General features: G+C 37.6%; 1 protein-coding gene and 1 long non-coding RNA gene across 7 annotated transcripts in view; one reads left to right on the forward strand and one right to left on the reverse strand.

The window, feature by feature from the left end:
- The window catches only part of PLEKHM3 (pleckstrin homology domain containing M3), a 209,441-nt gene that overhangs the window by 143,816 nt on the left and 43,745 nt on the right, over nt 1–21,880 (reverse strand). The window lies entirely within an intron of this gene.
- On the forward strand, nt 1,417–12,255 carry LOC140509667 (uncharacterized). The gene is made up of 2 exons (XR_011968869.1): nt 1,417–1,817; nt 11,933–12,255. It is a non-coding gene; the product is annotated as an uncharacterized lncRNA (long non-coding RNA).

Consider the following 21,880-nt stretch of genomic DNA (forward strand, 5'->3'; position numbering starts at 1 on the left):
CTAATATAGATCCTCATCACTTATGCAATAGCCTTCTAATTGATCTTCCTGCTTCAAGACTTTCCCCACTCCAACCCATTCTCTGCTCTGCTTCCCAAGTGATTTTTTTGAAGAGTGGGTCTGATCATGTCATCCATCCCCTCCCCTCCATCTTCTTTTCCCACTCAGATGTAGTAGCTTCTTATTACTTTCAGGATCAAATACAGTCCTCTGCTTGGCATCCAAATTCTTCACAAACTTTCTAGAATGAAATCTTGCTTTCTCTTCTCATTATACCTTATTCTCATCCATGAACTCTACAATCCAGCTATACGAAACACCTTGCAGTTCTTCATACACACATTCCATCCCCTGACTCCATGCCTTTGTACTGACTGTCCCTCATGCCTAGAATGCTCTCTCTTCTCACTTCTGTTGCTTAGCTTCCCCAGCTTTCCTAAAGCTCAAATTCCGCCTTCTGGAAAAGGCTTTTCCTGGCTGGGTTCCCCCAATCTAGAGCCTTCTCTCAGAGATCACCTTCCATTTAATCTTTATGTATCTTGCATATTCATGTGTTGAACACATGAAACACATTCATGCTCATGTGTTGCCTCCCCCACTACAATGTGAGCTCAAGAGCAGGGATAACGTTCTTGCACTTCTTTGTACCCTGGGTTCTTAGCACAGATAGGACCTTAAGAAATGCAATGACTAACTGTGAATCTTGCTTATTTCCCATACTTTCCACTGGGGTGGGGTGGGGAAGAAAGAAAGGATAGGAGGATAAGAAATAAATTATAGGGTTAATACAGATTTATTTGATTACAAATAGTACATGCCTGAAAATAAATAAGCACTTCTTAAATGAACTACAAGATTTCCTCTCTTTATGTTATAATAGCAAACCAAGTAATAGCATCTAAAACAATTCTCTATAAGATTTTAAAATCTGGGATTTCCCCTGGCCTTGGTAAGGTTTTCAGCTTAGAATAAAAAATACTGTGTATTCTTAATAATGATTACTATAACAACATTCGGGAAGGTATCAAACCTGAAATCTTTCATTTCCTTATGAGGAGAAAAACACACTGGCATAGTAAATGTAAATAATGAATTAAAATCTGGCTACATTATCTCTTTATGCACTTTCAATCCAAGAGAAGACTTTTTATAGTGGGAAACAGTTTTTACACTGGATCAAAGCTAATACATTCTTCACAACCTCATTTAAAAACTTTTCTGAGAATGCATTCAATTCATAAGAACAAAAAACTCCCTCAGAAGAGAATGTATTGATGGCCTTTTAAAAAATAGCTTCCCACCCCACTTCAAGCCTCTAACAAACATACTCTGAAGAGCTCAGAGGCCTCTCAGATATACTCTTGAAAACAAATATATTCATTTAACCTAAATTCAAGTTAGTGCTGGTACATTCCACTTCCTAATGTTCTATCACTAAAGGCAACTAAAGGAATTTGTTGATTGGGCCTTTGTTTAGGCTGATCATTCTACACCTGACATCACAATCCTCCAATGTAATACCAGTTATTCTGCTAACAAGTATATGGCTAGCTCAGCCAGCTATAGCATGGTAAAATGAAAGGTTTTTTGTGTGAGTCAGCTAGCTACACTACTTCACCCATCACTCTGCTCAGCTGACTCGCAACTGTAATGTGGCCTAAAGGGAGAAGTGGTCAGAAGTATACCTGGCACAAAGCCATCTTCACTACTGGGAGAACAGTTGACCTGCACACCACACTAAGGTTGCCTCTTCCCCCTTCTTTTCTCCAATTCTAAACCACCCAGAAGGCAATATCATAAAAAAAGAAAAAAACCAGGTAAAGGGGACATAAAGGAGGAACAGTATGAGTAGTTCTACTATTCAGAAGAAATGGAAACTAGCACTGGCATAACACCAATTCTGTGCCAGGCACTGTGCTGAATATATCTGATTTGATCCTCACAACAACCCTGAGAGGCACTATTATTAGCATCCCCATTTTACAGTTGAGGAAACTGAGGCAAACAGGTTATGTGACTTGTTCAGAACCATATAGCTATTAAGTGTCTGAGACTGAATTTGAACTCAGGTTTCCTTGAGTTCAGATTTAGTGCTCTATACACCACATCACCTGCCCTACTATGAGAAAGACAACTAAAATATGGAGGCCTAGTTACTGCCTACTTGTCACTTTCAATAATGTGAGAGGAAGGCTTCCAAGGGTCATGGAAGGGAAGAATGATTGGATTTGAAAAGTGTTCAATTATAAATTTAGAGCTACTAGGGTTCTTAGGAATCATCTAATACTATCTCATGTTACAGAGAAGGAACCTGAGGCCTGGAGAAGTAATGCCTTACTGTTACTGACACACAATATTCAATCTACCCCCTCCATGACTTTACATAGGTTCTCCTTCTTCCTCCTCCCCCTAACACATCCCTTAAACCTGGAATGCTTTCCTTCCCAGGAATTCAGATTTTTGTGAGTGCAAGAAGATGGAAGGAATGGAAAAGGAAGTACAAAATCTTGTGTTTGTTAAATGATCGAATGGGAGGTAGAGATGACACAATGGAAAGGAGAGGCAGAACAGAAGAGAGACTCAGAAGTGAGGCGAGGTGTGGATAAGAGTAGGGAGGGGGAGCCTGGGCAGCTTGTGATGAATTACATGCCATAATGGAAGAAGAGAAAGGAGGAATTTGCCAGTCATACAATAAGCATGTCTGTATGGGCAGTAGCAGGTGACTGAGGTTCCCACCTTTGAGGGTCCTATTATTATAGAGAAGAAAACCTGGGTTGGGTATCTGCATCTGTAAGTAATTTGAGATTACTTCTCCAGGTATTTGACTGAATTCATATTCAATTCCAATTTTTCTACTTCATTCCCAAAATCACTGCAAATGACATAGTCAGAAGATCCCCTTCATACAGAGGCAATCATTAGGCCTGATGTTGTCCTATTCCTGGACAATGTCCCATTGGCAAGCGATATGGTATCTGATGTATTTGTCCCCTCCAGGGAGCTGGAGGTAAGAAAGTCAGTGTCTGTGTAATACACTTACTGACCTTCTTAAGCAAATCTATTTCTTTTTCTGACTTCAGTTTCTGTTAGACTGCTTCCTCTCCCATTTCATCAAGCTGGTCTTCCATATTTGACGCTTTGATACCATCTTTGACTCTTTCCTCAATACTTACATCTAAATCACTTACAATGTCCTCCCAATTCTACCCTCAAAATCCTCCCAAATTCTACCCTCCCCAACCTCTCTTTTTCTATTGCTACTACCCTCGTACAAAGCTCTCATCATCATCTTTCAGGATTATTTACTAAGCTGTCACAGATATTTTAAATTTTCCTATCTCTTCCCTCCAATCCATTTTTCATGCTGCTGTCAGGCCAATCTTCCATATATATAAATCTGGTCATGTCACTTATCTATTCAAAATATTCATTGGTTCCGTATTGTCTATTAGATAAAGTTCAAACTTCTTGGCTAGGCATTCTAGGCTCTTTACCCTCATATGCCACCTTCTTGGCCTTATCTCAAACCTCTTTACAAACTCTAGTTTGTTCCAGTCACAACCAGAATACAATACATTATTTCTTGACCTTCCACTTTAATTCCTTTGCTCTATGGAAAGTACTAGGAATCATCAAAATGATGTTTGCTAGGAATTCCATTTTTATAATTTTATAAATTATTTTTTCATTTTATAAATATATAAATAAGATATTATATAGTATATGCTATACACTATATAATATAATTATATAATATATATTAATTGTTATAAATATTATAAATAAATAAATAAATATGAATATATGATATATGAATATGAAAAGATTTTATAATCACCAGTACAGGATTTATATCTGTCCATGTGCTGCCTCTCCCCTCCCCTGTCATCCCCAGCAACATGAATTAGTCTAGTTTTACCAAAAAATTGACAAAGCTATCCCTGGGGATCTAAATGGTCCTTGTGCCTCCCTTGATGCAATTTCCCAGTAACCTCTGATGACACTGACACATGGCTTCCTGATAACCTAAACGCATAAAAAGGGCCACCCACGTGGAGTAGGAACCCTCCAAACTTGGTGGATATCCCAAGACCACAAGAATAAACACTTTGGAGGGTGTGGTCCTGCTGAGCAGACATATTTCCATATGGAGCCAGAGGCCATTCCTACCTTAGCTAAGTATAACTGTTTCCTTATTGAATACTTAACAGAAAACTTAAGAGTATTCTTTATGATGCTATAATGCCCCCTGCCCTCAACTCAGCGTACAAGCTTTTAAATCCTAGTTTAAATGTAATCTCTGGAGCTCTGGGGGTTTCCCATGCCAGACTTACTCTTCTGGGAAGTCAAACTAAGCCATCTTTGGTCTCAATTCTTACCTAGCCTTTAATCACTGAATGGGTGTTGCCTCAGACAAACTGAGACATGGGAAAGTGAAAACCAATGCTTGATGAATCCTGTGGAATCTTAAGACAACATAGAAAAAGAAATTTCAGAATCATTTAAAAAAGAAATAAGATCCATAAGAGAAGACATTGAGAATGAGTTTATATCAGAATTTGTAGCTCTCCATGCAGAAATAATAATAATGATGATAATGAAAACCTCAATTAGCATTGTTAAAAAATTGAATCCACAGCAGAGTTTCTCCAAAGAAGTAAATCTGGAATACAAAAGTAATGAAGCTGAGGAAAATCTGGCAAATGCAAAAGGCAAAAACATTAAAGGAACACATTGGTACATGCCAAAGACCTTGGCCTTGAAGACAGAATGCACAAAGACAATTTATATATCATAGATTTCTCAGAAGAACATGACAAATCAAAAACCTCAACATATAATACCGGAAGTAATTAAAGAAAAATTGCCTGGTATTTCTGCATATAGAAAACAAAGCACCAAAAGAATCCACAGATTTCCTGGCAGGGGAAACAACAACAACAACAAGCAAACACCTTCTTTTAGAGAGAGAGAATGAAATAACTCTTTAGGGCAAAAGAAAACAAAGAAAGATCATCGAGTAATGAAAAAGTACACAAGTACTTCTCGTCTTGCATTTCCATTTGCCTACTAGACACATTGAACTGGGTCTCCATTTTGTGGTCATTCAGTTGTGTCTGACTCTTTGTGAGTCCATTTGGGATTTTCTTAGCAAAGATACTGGAAGGGTTTGCCATTTCCCTCACCAGCTCATTTTACAGATGAAGAAACTGAGGCAAACAGTTAAGTGGCTTGCTCAATGTCACACAGCTGGTGTTTGAGCCAGATTTGAACTTGGGAAGATGAGTCTTCCTGACTTCAAGCCCAGCACTTTATCCACTGCACCACCTAGCTGACTCCTGGCCCTGTAGATATATTTAACTCAACATGTCCAAATTTGGACTCACTACCTTTTGCCCATTATCTCTACCCTCTTTAATACTTTCCTATTACTGCTGAGGGTACTCTCCTAGTGTTATCCTTGAATATTCCTTATGTCTCATCGACTATATCCAGTCTATCTATCTCTAAATCCTATCTCCTTCCCTCACACACTGCCAGCCCTCTAGGATGGGCCCTCTTACTTGAAACCTGGTCTATCACAATAGCCGACTGGTCTCCTTGTCACAAGTCTCTCCCACTCTACCCACTCTTCTCAACTGTGAGAACACTCATCTGATCTATTCAATAAACCTCAGTGGCTCCCTATCACCTTCAGGATCAACTAGAAAACCCTCTGTTTAGCTTTGAAAGCTCTCCCTTTCCAGTCTTCTTTCCTCTTACTCTACCCATCTCACACATTCTGCAATCTCATGACACTGACCCTCCCTGCTGTTCCTTGTACTGGAAACTCCCATCTCCTGATTCTGACTTTCCACTGTCTGCCCTCCGTGTTCTCCTCATCCTGCCTCTTGGCTTCCCTAGATTCCTTGAAGTCTCAGATAAAATCCCACTTTTGGCAAGAAGCCTTTCCTAAGCTTCAATTTATCCAGTATAAATCTTGTTTATATGTATATGGGGTACTGTATGCTGTCTCCCACGTTAGTGTTTGAGCTCCTTAACATCAGGGGTTGCTTTTTGCCCTTTTTTGTATTCCCAGCACTTAACACAGTGCTTGGCACATAGTAAGTGCTTGATAAGTTGACAGCCATGGAAATAAAGTGAAAAGTAAAGTGTTAAGAAACACAAGAAGTGAAGGTGGAGGAACAGAACAAAAGCACCATGAACTAACCCTGGGGGTGGGGAACCTGTAGCCTTGAGACCACTAGGTCCTCAAGTGTGGTTATTGGACTGAATCCAAATTTCACAGACAAAAAAAAACATTTGGATTCAGTCAAAGGGCCACATGTGACCTCGAAGCCATAGGTTCCCCACCCCTGAACTAAACACTACAACCACCTCCACCTCACCCCCTTTTCAGGTGACTAAAGGTAATTTGTAGGGCAAAACTACAAAACGGGTCCATGGGTTCATAAATGAGGAGAGTAGAATTGGACATTAGAGGAGAATAAGTGATATAATCTTATCAAGACCACGGGGGAGCAGTGAAGAGATAGTGGTACTTATTGTCTCTTGGCTAGAGAAGAAGAGGCAACAGAAGGGAGAGAATGAGACCAAAGTAATGAAAGGGATCTCAACCTGACGTAGGGGAGAGATTTCCATTGAAGAGCATTTCCAGTGGACAAGACATGTATGATTATGACAGAACATATGGACCTCATTACAGATTTAATTTGGGGGGATTGATGTATTATGAGATCGCCTGTAAGAGAGTTTTGTGACTCAATGGAAAATATCCTGATACAAGAGAAGGGATAAGTGATGTCCTAGGGACATTTGGCATGTATAAGTGGGAGAGGAGGACTGACACAGAAATGAGATGGGATGGCTAATGGAAAGAACAATTATAGGAAAAAGGGGGAGAAGTGAATTGCTTGATTTGAGACATACAGAAATTTTTATATTATAGGACACTGCTTTTATCCATGTTATAACTTCTACTCAATAAACTCCAGTGACTTCTAATTGCTTCTAGAATAAAATAAAAAACCTCTCTGTTTGGTTTTAAAGCCCTTTACAACCTGGCCCCAAATTATCTTTCTAGCTTCATTGTACATTACTCATTTTCCCATACTTTGTAATCTAGTCAAACTTAACTAATGTTTTCTCTCTGCCTCACACACGACACTCCACCTCCGACTTCCATGTCTTTGTGCTGACTGACCCCCACATCTGAAATAACTCCCTCCTGACCTTTCTCATAGAATCCCTCTATTTCTTCAAGATGCAGCTCAAGCACCACCTTCTACATGTAGATTTTCATGATACTCTCAAATGCTCCCTTTCAAGTTGCTTTTTATTTAACTACTTTTAATTTATTTGTATTTATCAACTGCATATCTACGCCATCCATTAGAATATTAGTTTCTTAGTCCAACCATTCTGGAGAACAATTTGGAACTATGTTCAAAGGGCTATAAAACTCTGTGTACTTTTTGATAAAAGAACACCATTACTAGGTCTGTTTACCAAAAAAAGATTATAAAGAAAAAGGAAAAGGATTTTCACTGTGGAAAAGAATTGGAAATTAAGGAGAGGTTCATCAATTGGGGAATGGCTGAACAGGTTATGGTAATAATTGTGGTGGAATACTATTGTGCTATAAAAAATGATGGTGGAGATGGATTCAGAGAAGCTTGGGAAGATTTATATGAATTGATGAAAAGTGAAGTAAGCAGAACCAGGAAAACATTGTTAACAGTAATGTAATGATGATCAATCCCATGAAAGACTTGGCTACTGTAATCAATGCAATGAAACAAGACAGTTCCAAAGGACTCATGAAGAAAAATGTTATCTACATCCTGAGAGAGACCTAATGAACTCTGAGTGATGACTGAAACATGCTTTTTTCACTTACTTTATTTTTCTTCCTTTTTGGTGTGTGTGTGTGTGCATGCATGTGTGTGTGAAACAGGGCTAATATGGAATATGTTTTGCATGCCTTCACATTTATAATTCGTATAACATTTCTTGCCTTCTCAATGAGTGGTGGAGGGGTTAGAAGGGAGAGAAACGGGAAATCAAAAAATTTTTTAAGTGTTAAAATAAATAAAACATAATTATTATTTAATATATTAGTTCCTTAAGAATAGAAATTATACTTTCAACCCCATTTTCTAGCCCTTAAATATTTTTTGATTACTTCCCTCACAAATTTATACTTCTAAGAGCAAAGTACAACAGAAAAGAGGAGATGGTGGGGAAAGATCTACAAAAGGAGTAACACAAAAATTGGTCAAAAGAGGGAACTCAAACTCAGTACTTCAGAAGCCTTAACTCCATGAGAAGCACAAGTTGATTAAAGAAGGTATAAGTAAGGATAAAAACAATGAATCAGAAAATAGAAAGGAATAAAAATAAATGAAGAAAACAAAGCAAAGAAGTTCTTAGAAAAAGGCACAGGTAAAAATTAACAAAGAAGTTGGAGAGGAAGAGTGAAGATGGGATTGTAAACTAATTACTTAACTGAGAGGGATAAAAAGAAGGAATAAAGAGGGAACAAAATAGCTAAATTAAATCATTAATTTATATAAAGCCCCTAAACAAGGGAACAGGGTGACCAACAGGAAGTAGGGAGGAAAATAAAGAAGAAAGGCTATGGGAATAGTGTTACATCAAGGTAGTTTAAGCCAAATTAATAGTACTGACTTAAAGAAAGAAGATAAAAAGCCTTAAAAAACATGATCTTCCCATAGGTAGGCTTTGAAGTTTAAGAAACATTTTGAAAATTTAGGTTATTAACTATAGTACTAAACATCTACACATTATTTTAAATAAGTTTTCCAATGATCTATATCACACAACTAAACATATGAGTTCTATATTTAGGATAAATAAAATTGGGCAAAATTACTTATGATAACAGTTATTATTTAAAATATAAACAAGAATTTTTCCTTTGCCTTATGATAAATTCAGTTATGTTTACACTAGCTTAATCTTATGGATTAGTGCTTTTAAGATTACAATAAATTAATAAATGATAAATAGGCATCAACTAAAGCAAAATTTCAGGAGTTTCTGGTCTTTTAGGCAAACAATGAATTGACAATCCTAAGTCAATATTTAGTCAATACTTATCTTGAAAGACAATAAATCTTTGTTTTTGTTAAGGCAAGCAAGTCAATGAACAGTGTTCTAAAACTTCTACTTGTTCCTCTGAGAAAGAGGTTGAATCTACAACAATATATCATAATTTAAAAGTAAAACCGTTTTTCTTTTTAAAATTCCCAACCTATTGGAGACTAACCCTTAGCTGTAAATACGTTATATAAGGCATAACTTTTACCTTCAAGAGTAAAGTTTGGTGAAAACCCTTCTTTGGATAGGATGGCTAAGGAAAATTTAATAAGAAAATCTCAGAAGCGTACAAACTGGTTACTTTTTAACAATAATAACTTAGGATTTCTTCTTTCTCTTTTTACACTTCTTGACATTCAAATATCAGGATTCATTTCAAATACCAAGGAAGAATGAATCATGGACCCAAGTCTCTGGTCCATTCCCACACAGCTTCTAAAGCACACCCACAAAGTTTATAATACCCAAAAATCTTTGAGTGAGGAACAGGAGCAAGGAATTAACCAAGATCTGGAAGTGAACTAGCAACCAGTTAGCACAAAAACTGAGAGAAGGGAAGGTGAAAGGATAAAAGAGGAATTATTCTCCATGACTGGGTCTGCTCTGGAGCCCAAGAATCTCTCTCCATACATAAGTCTACTACTGAGTCCATTCCAGCACACTTCAGTAGTGATAAAATAAGCCATAGATGAGTCAGTTATTCTAAGAAGAAGTTGTAGGACAAGACTGGTGGTCTCAACCAATTAGAGTAGTAAGTGAGGAAAAGTGATGGATCAGTGTCCCAGATACTGAGTTTCTTCTATTGATTTTGACCTTCCAGGAGGTCATTAGTGGAACACTATTGAGAATTCCTGCTAGTTGCTAAATTGAAGGGCTGATGGAGAAATATGAACCTAAGAACTTGAACTATATTTCTGAAATTCCTTATTTTAATGAAGTTATTTTATATGTATTTATATATATGCATATATGTAAATATACATTTATATATAAATATATTATTTTGCTTCTATGGTATGAGTAAAAAACTGTAAAATCGATCAATAATCAACAAACATTTATTAGGTGCTTACTGTGTGCCAGACACTCTGCTAAGCACCAGGGACACAAAGAAAGAGAAAAACAGTCTTTGCCCTCAAGAGATTTATATTCTAATGGGAGAAACAACATGGAAATAAATACAAAATACATAGAGAGTATGTGGAAGGTAATCTTAAACAGGAAAGCTCTAGCAACTAGGAAAAGATAGTTTATAGGCTTAGTTGTGAAAGAAGCCAGGTATTCTATACAATGGAAGTGAGAAAGGAGACTTTTTCAGGCATGGAGGGCAAACTGTGCAAAGGCAGGAAGATAGGAGACAATGTGTAGTAATATAATATACAAAGATAACAAGTAGGTCAGCAGAGGTGGCTAGCATATAAGTGTGACTGGCTCTATTATGCTATGCTAGCATGGTTAATTGGAAACACTGGACAAAAGGATTAGCGGAGTTCTCCAGGTGGGTGGGGGCTAAGCCAGGAAACTAATTAGATAAATTCATATAGAAGATATCTGTAGAGCCATAGGTCAGTATCATACTCTCTGAGAATTGTCTTACTTTTGTATTTTAGCTCCAATACCTAGTATAATCAATACGTGACACAGAGTAAGTGCTACATAAATTCTGATTGACTGACACTTATAGAGAACTATAATGTTTTTCCTGAGTGCCCTTTGTTGTTTAGGTGGAATACATAATACCAAAGTACGAGGATGGTATTGCCAGTGCCTTGTCCTTATTATTGAACAGGATTAGGCAAGTGACCAGCAACATACTTGGTAGTTAAACACCAAGTTGGACATTCCTTCTACTAGTGTAGATCATGATCCAAGCTTTCTCGTCTTATGCAATTTCTGTTCACATTCTTCCATAAGTATTCTAAAGAATATATGGTGAAAAGAATTGGAAGTTGAGGGGATGCCCATCAACTATGGAATAGCTGAACAAGCTGTAATAGATGAATATAATGGAATACTATCATGCTACAAGAAAAGACGAACTGGTTGATTTCAGAAAAACCTGGAAAGATTTACATGAACTGAAATAAAATGAAGTGAGCAGAACCAGGAGAACATGATGGTCAAATATGATTGATTTAGCTCTTCTCAGCAATACAATGATCCAGGACAATTCCAAAAGACTCATAATAGAAAATGCTATCCACATCCAGAAAAAGAACTGATGGAATCTGAATGCAGATCAAAGCAGACTATTTTCACTTATTTTGTTTTGTAGTTTTTTCCTTTTGTTCTGTTTCTTTCACAACATGACTAATATGGAAATATCTTTTTTAAAAAGAGTATATGGCCAACATACTGAAAGTCTTTATATTTTTTTTAATACTTTATAGTTCCAAAGTTTTAGACGCACTGTACCACTGGGGCTGCTCATCTACTATTTGTTGGTCTTATTACAAGATTTACCTACTTTTTACTAGACATAAAAGACTTGATAACAACTTTAATGCTATTTCTTTCATGAAAATTATTGTTGGCAATACACAGTTAATACACAATATGTATCTTTCTACTGAACTTTAGGCAATCCGCAACTTTAATTGAAAAGACTGGAGTAGCTGAACTCCAAGCTCAGCCAGAAATGGCATGGTAAATTAATTCCCTTTCTACCATACCAGTTTAATATAAGTCTGTTATTGGAAGTATCAAAAAGATAGGAGATAGAGATGGTTTTGCTTTCAACAGTCAACAGGTATTGACTTCAAGTGGAATTTTATAGAGATCAAATGAATTATGTTTATCTTTCTGCCAGTAACAACAGCTATGCATGGACAAAGTAGAGGCCGATCTCCCTAGTAGAAGAAAAGTGGAAAGATCTAAAGAGACACCTCTGCTTTCTAGATGAAGGAGAACAGAATAAAGCTCTTTGAAAGCAAGCAAGAAGCACTTCAAAGTGAGAACAAACAAAAAAGAACATGTAGAAATAGAGGGCCATCCCAACAAGGGTCAGGAAGCAGGAAGTTGTGAGGTGGAAGAATGTACTAAAGGAAAGAAAGGGAAGAATAATTACTGTGCAGCTGTATCATTGCCATGAGGCTCTTCCCACAACGAATAAAAGCAACCTTTTGGGCAAAATATCAGTTTTTTGTTTTCCAAGGAAGGATGATGTGGATCCATAGATGTCATCAAGGGATTGATTATCTAGTAATGGTCAAAACAATTACAAAGAGTAGCTGGTAGGTGACTTCCTGCTATGAAATATAAAAGTAGCTATTTGTCAACCTGACATGAACAACACAAAAGACTAGAGGTAAGAATGTAAGTTCTCTGAAATCTGATGGAGAACCTCCCAAGACTCACCAAACCTGGCATGCACTACTCATTCTCGTTGGTTTACATGGGGACAAATAATATTGCCAGAATAAACCTAGAAAACACTGCTAGAGATTTTGAAGTTTTAGGCAAGAAAGCAAAAGACTTGGGAGCATGGGAGGTATTTTTTAACAATGCTACTGACTGAAGATAGGAGCTTCAGGAGAGAAAGAAAAACATCTGGGAAGTGAGCAGCTGGTAGAGATGGTGCCTGAGGATAGAATTTGTATTTTTGGACCATGAAAAGCCCTTGGCCAGGGATGAAATGTATGTAACAAAAGCAATAAATATACACATTTAACTAGCACCCTTCAGTTTCTGGCCAAGAATTAAACTGAAAAAGAAAGGGAAACTAGAAAACTGTCTAGATACAGTTGCCAGACCAGATGTCAGAAAGGATAACAGGTACCACACACAGGAAGAAAAACACCAGTAGAAAGAACCAGTCATGTACAAGAAACACTATTGAAGGTGGGGATGGGGGTGGGGGGAGAAGAGAGAAAGATAGTAGTGAAACCTATGGCTTTGGATGTGTATACAAAAATGCACAAATTAGAGGTAATAAGGTGAACCAGAGCTCCTAATGCAAGTAAGAAGCAGGCATCATTGAGACTTGGTGGGATGGAAATGAATGACTGGGAATATGGTTAAGAAAAGATTTAAAGGGAAGACAGAATAGCATTGATTATTAAGATAGTGTGCTCTTATGAAGAAATCCAGAAACATAAATAAAGCACAGTGGAGAGCATCAGAGACCAACTGAGGTAGAAACAAAAGTCTTGAGTATATCCTGAAGACGAATACTCAGAAGGAAGAAATAGGAGAGGAAATCAGCAACAGACAAATGAATAGAGGTTTGGTATAGCGAAAGGGGACATGATACTTCCACTACCCAGTTCTCTGCTGGAACTCTTTAACTTTCTTTGTCAAAAACATGAGGGACAGCCTGTGCAAAGGGCACAGAGACAGACCATAAGCTTATATAGGCAGAGCTGGAAGGAACCTCAGAAGTCATGTGACCCAAACCTTTAATTATAAAGATGAACAACTGCGGTTTAAAGGGGTCAAGTGACTTGCCCAAGGTCACAAGCAGAGCTGGAATGCAAACCCAGGTTGCAGGATCATGAGATCAACCAGTGCAGTGTTCTCTTCACTTTCTCACAGTGCCTCCCATGGGAGCTGGCCAGAAGTAGAAGCAGCTGCCTGGTAGGTTCTTCTCATCTGGAATGTCTTTGAGCAGAAACTGGATGACTACTTGTCAGACAACTTGTATTTGAGATTTTTTTCAGATACAAGTTGCATTAGACATCTATTGAGAACCCTTCCAACTCTAAAATTCTATGGTTCTTTGAATGTTGTGTGAAGAACAGTAAGAAAGCCAGTTGGGCTACAAAGAAGAAAGCTTGAAGGGGATTAATGTAGAATAAGCCTGTAAAGGAGGTTGGACCCATTATGAAAGTCTTTAAATCTGCCCCTGTCCCAGCCAAAAAGTTTGTATTTGATCTTAAAGATAACAGGGAGTTATTGAACTTACTGAACAGAAGGGTGACATGGTTAAGACCTGAGCTTTAGGAAACACTTTAGCAGTTGTGTGGAGGACAGACTGAAAAAAGAGAACAAAAGTAACCTGAAGTAGAGAATGAATGGTCAATAGTGTCAAACGTTATAGAAAGGACTAGAAAGATGGGATTGAGAGAAGGCTAGAATGAGCTGAGACAGGTAATAAACACTAAGAAGAGCAAAGAAGCTATATTGTGGACAAGAGGAAGATTAGAAAAGAGGTACTTCTCAGGATGAATGAAAATAGAGGGCAAAAAGGAGAAATGACAGGGTCAGATCTGCACTTAAGGAAAATCACTTTAGCAGTGATGTAGAAGGTGGAATGAAGTAGGGGGCACTTGAATGAATGAAATACAAAAGAATGAAATACAGTGCCATGACAACGATCTAGGCAAGAGGTGACGAGGGACTGAAGTGGTAGCTGTGTAAAGGAAGAAAAGAAGTTGGATGCAAGAGATTTGTATGGAAGTGGAGACAGCAAGATTGGATGTGTGGGGTGAGGTAGACTGAGGAGTTAAGGATAACCTCAAGCTGAAAAACCTGGAAAACTGGAAGAATGGTAGTACCTTTGGAAGAAATGGGGAAGTTTAGAAGAGGGGTGGATTTGAGGGGAAGTATAGTGAGTTCTGTTTTAGAAATGCTAAGTATGAGACGTTCCTGGTACATTCAGTTTGAAATTCCCAATAGTAATTGGTGATGTGGGACTGAAGCTCACAGGAGATGCTAGAGCTGTGAATAAACAGGGGAATCATGAACACAGAGATGACAGATGAATCTATGGGAACTGACGAGGTCACAACATACAGACAAAGAAAATGAGAAGTGACTGTGTCTTGGGGAACATACCCATCGTAAGGAGGCATGATCTCAGTGATGAACAAAGAAGACAGAAAATGGGAAGTTAGCCAGGTAAGAGAACCAGGAACCAACAGTGTTACAAAAACCTAGAAAATGGAGTTTTCAGGAGGTAGAGAATGGTCAGCCAAGACAAATGCAGCAGATAGGTTAAGAAGGACAAGGACCCAAAAAAACCCATCAGATTTGGTGATTAAGAGATCACTGGTAACTTTGGAGAGAGAAGTTTCAGGCATGTGATGATGGCAAATGTTTGAGGAGGGAGAGAAGACCAGTGGAAGCAGTGAGCTTATATTGCTTAGTAGAAAAAGGGAGGAGAGATATAAGACAACAACTTGAGGGGAATGGTAGGATCCAAAGGCAAAAGCTGTAGGTCTTAAAGAGAATATTTTAATGATATAGATATCGAAGCAGCTCTTGGTGGGATGACGACCAGTGTTTCAAGGATCATTCAAGGCCACAATGAAACAGGATCAGTCAGTCACAACAAACCATGAAGGAAAGTGCTGCTGAAAACAAATGAAAAAGCATACTAAGAACTGACAAACTGCCGCTGTGAAACATCCCAATTAATTTTCAGAAAAAAAGCAAAGACCTTCAGAGGAACCTGGCAGCTAGAAGGGTTGTTACTGATTCTGTTACAGATGGGGGGAAAAGGCTATTTTTTACTGCTAAAACTCACTTTTTCACTTAATAATATACCAAAATCATTGTCAAAAGTCCAGGTGAATCACTAAGAAGTGGGGATATTTATGAGACTGGAAAACTTCCATACACAAAAAGTGTTTGAAATGTTTTACGTCCAGTAGGTCTGGCAATCATGTTCTAATTGAGGGATTGATGAATTCTCACAAATATGTTGATATCCTAAGAAGCAGAATTGTTCCTGAATTACAGAAATCCCAAATGTAGCTCAACGTGAACTTGTATCATGCCACATATTAAAGAAGGATAAGAAATTTACAAAAGAGATAGAGATAAAAATGCTTCAGTGATCTGAAAATTTGCCTGATTTAAACTCCACTGAAAAAAGTATGGGCTATAATCAAGTGCAGCCTTGGGAAAATGAACTATAGATTAAACATGTGTATGTTATCCAGCATGGTCAAAGACTTTTCAAATGTGTTAAAATCTTGTGAATCTGATGCAAAATTGAATAAAACAAAAACTGTAGCAAAAGAACATTTAGTGTGTTGAAAGTGCTTTAAAATATAAACAAAAAGTTGTAAGGCTTATTGTATAAGAAATTTAATTATTTTACTTTGTCCAAAATAATTCACACGCCACCAATGTAGCTATTTTATACCTCCTTAACCAAGTTACTATCCTACTCATTACAGTGGTTTTTCAAAATCTTTTTATCCCCCCTTAACTCTCTCATAGCTTTCCCTCTCTCTTCTCTCCACTGAGAATGCCTCATATTTCACCGAAAAAGTTGAGGTCATTCATCAAGAGCTTCCTTTTTGCCCCTTGTCCTCATCTTAAATCAGATGTCTTCTGCCACTATCTCTCCCTTCATCCTTCTCCTTCCCAAGGCAAACCCTTCTACATGTACAACTGATCCCATTCCATGTGGTCTTTTCCAGCAGACTGCCCTTTCTGTCATATCCCCCCATCCCATTCTCTCATTTATCTTCAATCTCTCCCTGTCAACTGACTGCTTCCCCACCACCAGCAAATACACCTATATCTCTCTCATTCTTAAAAAACTCTCACTTGATTCATCCATCCCTACTGGCTAACTGTCCCATATTTTTGCTCCCTCTTGTAGCTAAACTCCTTTAGAAGGCTGTCAGTGTAGACCTCTACTTCCTTTCCTCTTACTCTCTTCTTAAACTCTCTGCAATCTCTATTAGACCTGGGCTCTAATCTTGCTTCCAGTTACTTCATTCAACTGAAAATCCCCTCTCTGAAGTTACCAATGATCTTTTAATTGACAAATATAATGACTTTCTAAATCCACATTCTTCTTAAACTCTTTGAACGTGTGGATCACCCCTGTTTTTTCCTTGATTCTCTTCTCTCCAGGTTTTTATAACATTACTCCATCCTCATTTTCTGCTTATTCCTACCTATCTGACCACTCCTCACTTTCTTTAGCTGGATCACCATCCAGAGGTAATGCTTACTGACTGCTGGGTGACCAGTGGGACTCAATTCTAGGTCTTCTCTCTCTATACTATCTTGCTTGATGGTCTCATCAGCTCCAGCAGATTCACTGATCATGTCTATGCTGATGATTCTCAAATCTACTTATTCAGCTCTAACCTCTTTCTTAACCTCCAGGCTCCCATCTCCAGCTACCTAATAGATACCCCATAGACAAACTCAACATGTCACAAAACCTTCCCTCTCTTCTGAACTATTATTGTGAGGGATATCACCATCTTCCTAGTCACCCAGGCTCACTACTTTGGTGCTGTCTTTGATTCCTCTCTTTCTCACCCCTTGCCCACCATCTCCACTCTATCACAAAGTCCTATTAATTTTGCCTTCATTTCTTCCTCTCCTCTGACACTGCCACTATCCTGGTGCAGGCCTTCATTACCTCCTGCCTCCACAACTGCTATAGCCTGCTGCTTCTTGGTCTCCTTGCTTTCAATCCATGTGATCCATTCAGCTGTCAAATTATGTTTCCGAAAGCACAGTTTCCACCAAATCTTTCTCCTACTCAGTGAACTCTAGTGACTTCTCATTACCCTCAGTTTTCAATAACATTCTGTTTGGTGTTCAAAGCCTTTCATAACCTGCCCTACCTTTGTAGTCTTTTTACACTTTACGCTTCCCACCCCCAAGTATTTTGTGATCCAGTGACAGTGGCTTCTTTGTGGTTACTCAAACAAGATCCTTATGTACCAACTCTGGACATTTTCTCTGGAGACCCCCATAACTGTAATCATCTCCCTCCTCATCTCTGCTTCCTGGCTTCTCTTGACTTCCCAGCTGAAACCCCACCTTCTATAAGAAGCCCTTCCTGAGCTTCCTTAATGCTAAAACCTTCCCCTGGTTGATTATTTTAGATTTATCCTATGTATAGCTTGTTTCTATGTAACTGATTGCATGCCATCTCCCTCATTAGACAATGAGCTCTTTAAGAACAAGAATTGTCTTTTGCCTTTCTTTGTCTTCTTTATGCTTAGCTATGAATGCCGTGTGCCTGGCATGTAGAAGGTACTTAACGAACATTTACTGATTGATATTTTCTTTGACCATTGCTTTATAACAGGAGTGTCAACTGTGGGATCACATTCCCAAGTATGGCCAGAACCAAATTAAAATGTCATTGGAAAATATTTAACAAAATAAAAATAAAACATAAATACAATTACATCTTAAAATTAAATCAATATGCAGCATTTAGGGATCTTCATGCATATTTTAGTGGGTCCTGTTTCTATTTGATTTTGATACCACTACTTTGCAACTTTTTAATCACATGCAGATTTATTACCCCAATCTTTTGAGTTATTTTAAAGTTCCCCAAAATTACACAGATAAAGCTAATCCACATGACTCTGATAAGATACTAAGCCCTCAAGTTCTAATTTTTTGCTTGCCCTTCTGAGTCTGTTTCCTTCTCGGTTATTGTATCTTTATATCAATTATTTTGTTAGGTTTGACTACAGCTGGCAAAGCATGTCATTTTATTTGGCCAAAATGAAGAAAAAAATCTGTGATGAAGAAAGAGGACAAGTGCTACAAACTGAATCTGAAACACTCACATGTTCCCTGATGGATGGAGGTGAAAATGATTGCTGTCAAGGCCTTTGAGCTGCCTAAGCTTCTGACTTTGTTCTATATAACACACTTACCATAACAAGAAAATATGGCCTAGATATGACAACTGGCATATCACTGACTGTAACTGTGATTTCCAGACTTATTGCAAACTGTGAATATCTTACCTTCATTTTTAAAAAAAATGATGTCATCCCTACTCTTCTCTAGAAAGTATTGTGTGTTTGGGAGTATACCTGCCAAAACCAACCCAGGGACTATATGAACACAATTACAAGACACCTTTTGCAAAAATAAAGTCAGATCTAAGTAAGTGGAAAAACATCAATTGCTTGCGGGTAGGCCAAGTCAACATAATAAAAATAACAATTCCACCTAAATTAATTTACTTATTTAGTGCCATACCAATCAAATAATCAGATAATTATTTTCTAGAGCTGGAAAAAATAATATCTAAATTCATCTGGAAGAACAAGATGTCTAGAATATCAAGGGGACTAATGAAAAGAAATGCTAGGGAAGGTAGCCTAGTCCTACCAGATCTCAAATTGTATCATAAAGCAGCAATTATCAAAACTTCTTGGTACTGGCTAAGAAACAGCAGGATAGACAAGTCAAATAGGCTACATACTCAAGACACAGTAGACAATGAATATAGCAATCTACTGTTTGATAAACCCAAGGACCCCAAGCTTCTGGGATAAGAACTCACTGTATGACAAAAGTTGCTGGGAAAACTGGATAATAGTGTGATGGAAACTAGGCATAGACCAATGTCTGATACCGTACACAAGAATAAAGTCCATGCTGTGAGCTGATCCAACCATTCTGGAGAGCAATTTGGAACTATGCCCAAAGGGCTACAAAAGTGTGCATACTCTTTGATTCAGCAATAGTGCTTCTAGGACTGTATCCCCAAGAGATCATAAAAATGGGAAAGGGTTCCACATGTACAAAAATATTTACAGTAGTACTCTTTGTGGTGGTCAAAAACTGGAAATCAAAGGGATGCCCATCAATTGGGGAATGGCTGAACAAGTTACGGTATACGAATGCAATGGAATACTATTGTGCTATAAGAAATGATGAACAGGAAGACTTCAGAGAGGCCTGGAAAGACTTATATGATCTGATGCTCAGCCAAAGGAGCAAAACCAGGAGAACTTTGTGCACAGCAATGACCACAGTATGTAAGAGTTTTTTTCTGGTAGACTTGGAACTTCATTGCAATGCAAGGACTTAAAATAAATTCCCAGTGGTCCTTTAAGGCAAAATGCCTTTCACATCCAGAGAAAGAACTATGGACTTCAATCACAGAATGTAGCAGATCTTTTTTGTGTGTGTGTATTACATTTTGGTTTGTTATATGATTTCTCCCATTCATTTTAATTCTTCTATACAGCATGACTATGGTGAAAATGTATTTAATAGGAATGTATGTGTAGAACCTATGTAAAATTGTATGCCATCTCAGGGAGGGAGGGGGAGGTGGGGGGAGGGAAGGGGAAAAATCTCAGTTATATGGTAGTGATTATAGAACACTGAAAATAAATAAAATTAATATAAAAAAAAAGAAAGTATTGTGTGGCATCCAGTCAGTCAATTAGCATTTATTCAGTGCTTAAGTACCAAGCACTGTGTGAAGTACACACTTATTGCTTATGATGAAGGTTAATTAAAATTCTATTAATTCTGAGAATTGTATGAGGCTCCTTCCAAGAAGACATTCCCATGAGTTCTCAATTTAGAGTTTGGACTTGGTGGATCAGAGAATGGTTATCAATGGGTAATCTGGGGAGAAAAAATAAGTGGTGTTTTTTATGGGGCCACTGCTGGGCTTTATCTTTAACACTCATGTTTGTTTGAGATAGTCAAAAGAAAAAATCTATCATGTCTGCTTAAAATAACTAATATTTATATAATAAAGCTTAAAAAGAATTTTCTTATAGAACCCTTGTGACAAGGGTTATCCCTATTTTTATAGATGAGAAAACTGAGTCTCCTAACAGTTAAGAGATCTACCTACGAGAATGTAGTTATTAATAAGGAGCAATGTTAGTATTCACACCTAGGTCTTTTGATTTCAAGTTAAATGAGCTCTCCATTGTGTTAGATAGATGACCAGGAGGTAAATCAGGAGAAAGGACCAATACTATCATTAGAGTATTGGCCTATATTGCTATAGTATAGGTATACAGCATACTTAGTAGAATCAAACTTGGTAACCATCAGAGGTAAGAACTAACTGAATGAAATTCAATAGGGAAAACATTGAACCAGCATGTAGAGAGAAAACAACAAACAGGTGCAAGGCGAGGAATGGATGGCTATAGCAATGACAGAATAAGGGCTCATTATGTGCATCAAAACCTGAAAACAAAAATGATTCATCAATAAAAGGAAAAAAAAAAAACCCAAGCCTGATCTTTAGATGCCGAAAAAGGAGCACTGTGTAGTTGAGGAGTTTAAACTAACCTTAATCATTGGCTCTGATAGTCCCCCTCTGAGACCCAAAGAAGGTAGATGTTTTGACTGTGTTCACACAAGTAATAAGTGATACTAACCAGTAGCTGACATCTTCTAATGCTTTAAGGTTTACAAAGTATTTTACAAACATTATGATACTGATGCTCTCAATATGACACTAGCTAAGATTCAAGTCAGGTCCTGAGTCCAAATTCAGTGAGCATCCTACCAATCCACAATCACCATTTTACTCACTACTGGTTAAAATCTTATAAGAATAATTTTTATAATTTTAGGTTCCAAAATGTGAGACATACCAAGTACTCTTTATTAGTGGATAGAAAATAGTAAGTATACCTAAGCTAGAGAGGGAAACTAGAAAGAAGGAACTAACTCTTGAAATGGAATACTACATATTGGAATAGACAACTGACAGAAGCTATAAAATCTTATCGGCAAATTTTTTGTAATAACATGCAAATTTTCATTTAGGTAATATATATTTTAAAAAAAAACTTCAAGTGCTTACCTCTTAGCCCTATGATTCCATGAAAAGATTGGATTCTCAAGAAACATGGCTAGCAAATAAGAAATAAATCTTTGCTACTTATGGACAAATTCCTACTCCCCTACTTCATCCCCACCAAGGAAAGGCTAGTAAATATAAAGCTTTTATCCCAAATGGAAACATGAAGGGGCAGGGAACAATTGGGTTTTCATTTTAGGCATTTAGCTAGAGCTGAACACATGATGAGAACAATGTTAACCA

This window comes from Notamacropus eugenii, chromosome 6, assembly GCF_028372415.1.
Source record: "Notamacropus eugenii isolate mMacEug1 chromosome 6, mMacEug1.pri_v2, whole genome shotgun sequence".
NCBI lineage: Eukaryota > Metazoa > Chordata > Mammalia > Diprotodontia > Macropodidae > Notamacropus > Notamacropus eugenii.